This window comes from Poecilia reticulata, linkage group LG14 (genome assembly GCF_000633615.1).
Source record: "Poecilia reticulata strain Guanapo linkage group LG14, Guppy_female_1.0+MT, whole genome shotgun sequence".
Lineage (NCBI taxonomy): Eukaryota > Metazoa > Chordata > Actinopteri > Cyprinodontiformes > Poeciliidae > Poecilia > Poecilia reticulata.
The window spans coordinates 10,831,504-10,835,590 of record NC_024344.1 but is presented as its reverse complement, the minus strand read 5'-3'; the positions used below and the strand labels follow the sequence as shown (position 1 = coordinate 10,835,590).

At 39.6% G+C, this 4,087-nt stretch overlaps 1 protein-coding gene across 3 annotated transcripts in view; it reads left to right on the top strand.

The window, feature by feature from the left end:
- The first annotated feature begins 3,012 nt into the window (after nt 1-3,012).
- The window catches only part of sptbn2 (spectrin, beta, non-erythrocytic 2), a 56,172-nt gene continuing 55,097 nt past the window's right edge, over nt 3,013-4,087 (top strand). For all 3 annotated transcript variants that reach the window (XM_008427721.2, XM_008427718.2, XM_008427717.2), the window contains exon 1: nt 3,013-3,580. The gene's annotated coding sequence lies outside the window, so the exon portion shown is untranslated. The remainder of the gene's footprint in view (nt 3,581-4,087) is intronic.

The following is a 4,087-nucleotide window of genomic DNA, read 5'->3' as shown; positions in this document are numbered from 1 at the left end:
AGGATCCTGGGGCCATTATGAAATCTTTTAATCTTGGAAAGTTTACATAAAAACATAACCTATGCTTTTTCTAGTCTTTGGGTCTTTCAGTAAGAAAAGCACCCAAAGTACATTCACAAATGAAAACAGCACTGGCTTCCCAGATAAAAACAAAAAAACTCCAGTTTCTTCAATGTGTCAGTGTTTTTATTTTTACACCTTAATATGGAAGAAACAATATTAAAACTTTAATTTCTGTTTAGAAGATAGGGTTGCATTCAGTGGCAGGTTGCAAAAGCAGAATACATGCATGTCTTATTCAACATCATTCATCTTGTGCGACCTTGTGACAGACAATTAACTCAAGGGAAGCTCAGGGGCTCCTCCCAATTACTTAGGACTGGAGCCATATGATTCAGCTTTCAGGGTGTGTAGGTGTAGAGCCAAAGCAGCTTCACCAGCCACCCTTGCTCCCATCCCCACCCTGGTCATTGCATGCACCAATGATGACCCCTACCCGCCTAGGTCCCATCTATAGTGAGCAGACAGAGGGGGTTTAGCTCAAACTGCTGCAATCTGCAAAAAACACAGTGCTGGACGTACTCTGGCAGCCAGTGACAGCCTTATATCCTGCACTCAGCTCTTTCCCTTTGTCATGGTGGATTGTGGATGAGCCCTATGGTGGTTCATGGGTGTTTGAGCGAAGGCTGGGAGAAGGACCAGGGCTGTAAACATGGTTTCTGTGTTTATCCATGCTGTTAATGCAGACAGAGACGCAACCGGAACAGAKGATGTGCTTTCATCCTTAAGTACTTCTGCCACTGAAGGCACTGGACAAAGCCAACTTGATGAAAATGAGTAACCTCTCATGTTCACCAGATAATCATTCATATTTAAGGTGGCTACAGGCAGATTGGATCCAGTTGATCAATAAGTCAATATAGGCAACGGTTTTTTATAACGCAAAAGAAATCACMGGGAAAATGGACTTGCAGTGAAATTTACAGCTGATGTAACAAAGTCTACTGAAAAACTCCCTTCTCAGGTAAATGGGTAGTGGAGTTTAGCGTCTCATCACAATTCATTTCTGCTAAATCTATTGCAAAWAATAGATGAAAATACAGTCAAATACAGTCTATTCAGTGGTACTTTCATATGGTATCTCTTTATATTTTGTACAAAAAACAACTGAAATGGGTAAAAGCTTGTGTCATATGACAAAATTGAAAAATAAACTACAACCGTTAATGTATTTTATTAGGATATTATATGACAGACCAATTTGCATTGTTTTAGCAAATTACTTAAAAAGTGCCTATAAAAAGTATTCAACTTCATGGATGTTTTACCTTTGAATGCTTTTACAAATGAATTATGATCAACAGATTTYGGTTTGCTTGACAAAAGACAATTACAAAACAACATTAATGTCAAAGTAAAAACTAGTTCAACAAAAAAAATTACACTGAAATACAAAAAAAATCATGATTGCATAAATATTCACCCCCTTTAAAGTAACCGACTTAATTCAACAGTAGTCCAGACAATTGGTGCTTGCAATCAACAACATATACTTTTGAGGTTTCTATTTGTAAAAGTTGTTCATATTCATCAGTTGGCCTGTAATATAAATGCCAACAAAATACTTTGAAGTTTGTTGTTGTGACGTCACATAATGAGAAAAAATTTAAGAGGCATGAATAGTTTTGTAGAACACCTTATTTTTAAGGTGCATGTGTGTAAAACAAGTGTTTTAGGCACACGCACATTTTGTTTAAATAAGCAGCATCTTGGCTTATCTCATTTTCTTCAACAATAATAAAGTTATTGCACAAAAAAACAAAAATGTTTGAACTGCTCTGGTAGAACACGCCAAAACTATTTAATGACCCCTTTAGCTGCTTATAATGAAAGGCATGCTATTTTCTGAAAAGCTCAGCCCTCGATAAAAGACCCTTCATGTCATAAAAACTTCACCACCACCACTTTGTTGGTTGCGCTACACCCATACTCACAGATATAGTAAACACCCCAACCGAACACAGGCAGCAGAAGAGAGCAYAAATTATCCTAAAAGTAATTTAGATGTCAAAGTTTGGGTGTCTCTGAGCCCCTGTCAACAGGCTACTTTGAGTCACTTAAGACTTTTTCAAACTGAGCTACTACAACCATGAAATTGCTTTTATCATGGTGCTATTGAGAGCAGCACAGAGGGAAATGCTTTCTCCAGTCTTGAGGGGTCTTTTGCAGGAGGATCCTCTGGGGCTTTATGAATAACCCAGATCTTGATGACTTACCCCGTGACACGCCAGCTTGCCAGGTGCTGCGTAGTATCTCAGGAATAATTTAGAGCAACTGCAGGCTCTACAAGATGAAGTGAAAAAATGCTGAAGAAGAATCTCAAGAGAATACTGTTTGGATTTTGATTTCTAAAGAGTCACTGCAGGAGCATGACAAAACATTGTAAAAATATAAGCTCCTATTAATTTTTTTTCCATATTTTGTCATGACATCACTCCAGACTTCTGTGTATTTTGTCGTGTACTCCTACAAAGTAAGTGGCTAAACAGCCTCCTTGTTCAACTGAATCTTGCTAATGACCTACTTATTTAATTTAGGTTTATTTAAGCAGATGCCATTCTAAAAGCTGGAGTTTGGGTTATAAACAGCTTTAAATTTCACATAAATAAATGTCATCTGAAAGCCATTGTTTGCACTGATTTTATCTTGGTGTGTCATCCTTTATCTTGGTATATCACATAAAATCGCAGTTAAACTACGTTTTCAGAAACCCGCTATACTTTAAGGATATTTATATTAGTACATCACTCAGACTGTATTTGCATACTTTCCATTGATATGTAAATGTGAATGGTTTCAGTTTTAGCACCAGGGACAGCACCACAGCACACAAACATTTGCCCAGCACATCTTTTTCTCTCAGACCTGAAAACGTGCTTCCCATGTGACCATGAGCGGTCAGAAACCCACCCACACATACACCCACCCACCCTGCCAGCCACCTACACCCCWCTAAACTACCACACTTTTTCCTTTCTTCTYCCCCTGTTGAACGGGAAACACAGGCAGTCTGTGAGGTTTGGACGGCCCTTTGGATGCCGAAGCGGGGAGGGGGCTGGAAGAAAGCTGCTGCGGATATCCGTCTTTAAATACCTGCCACAAACAAACCCCCAAAAAAGGGGGGGTCTTTGCGTTCGCCTGGTTTCTTTTTTTTTCTGTCCCTTCCCTGCTTACGTTTTTTTTTTCTCTCTCGCTGAAAAGAGAGTCTGGTTTCGTAACGTGCTGCTGCTACCAGTGCAGCGCGGAGGAGAAAGAGGGGGAAAAAAAGATATTTTTTTTTTCCCAGAGATGCGGATTTAAAGGAGAGACGTTATCAGTGTCACCTGGGAAATTTGTAACCGTCAGATTTGAAATTAGCGTAGCCGCGCGCGTGCTAGGAGACGACGACGTATTTATTTGTATTTGTTTTTTTGTTTCTTTCATTCCCGTTGAACTCTCCGATATAGTGACGTTACAGAAAAATACCAGACTGCCTTTTTTTTTTTTTTTTTTTTTTACAAAAAGACGGAGAAATAAAGAGGTAAGTGGGATTTTTTTTGTGTGTGTACGTCCTCACTATAACCAGCAGCCTGCCCACAATAACAAAGCTAATGAGGAAAAAGATTGGAAATTCAGGTGATTGTTGCTAGCTTGGCTCTACCGTTAGCTTTTTAACTCAATAGGTAACGCTTCTGTCTCGCTTTTGCTGTAGCTATAGAAGATATAACCAGTCTGCACACATTTCTCGTACGGTAACCGTCTTGTTGGGAAACGTATGACAGCACCGCTTTACGATAGTTTATTGGGAGCCATCTCCCTGTAATCATGTGTCTCTTCTCGCCTTTGTTTGAATCGATGTCAAATGCAGCCACATTTTTTTTTTTTATCTGCGTGTTGTGTTCAAGCCAGCCTGTGGATCTTTGATTCAGGCATCTGCTGCTGAACCAGCCAAGCCTTGTTGCTTTTGTCCGGCTATTTTTGCCTCAGAATGATGGCTTCTTGCAGAGCTGCCTTTTCCCATCTTTCAACGCTGGTTATGTTATTATGT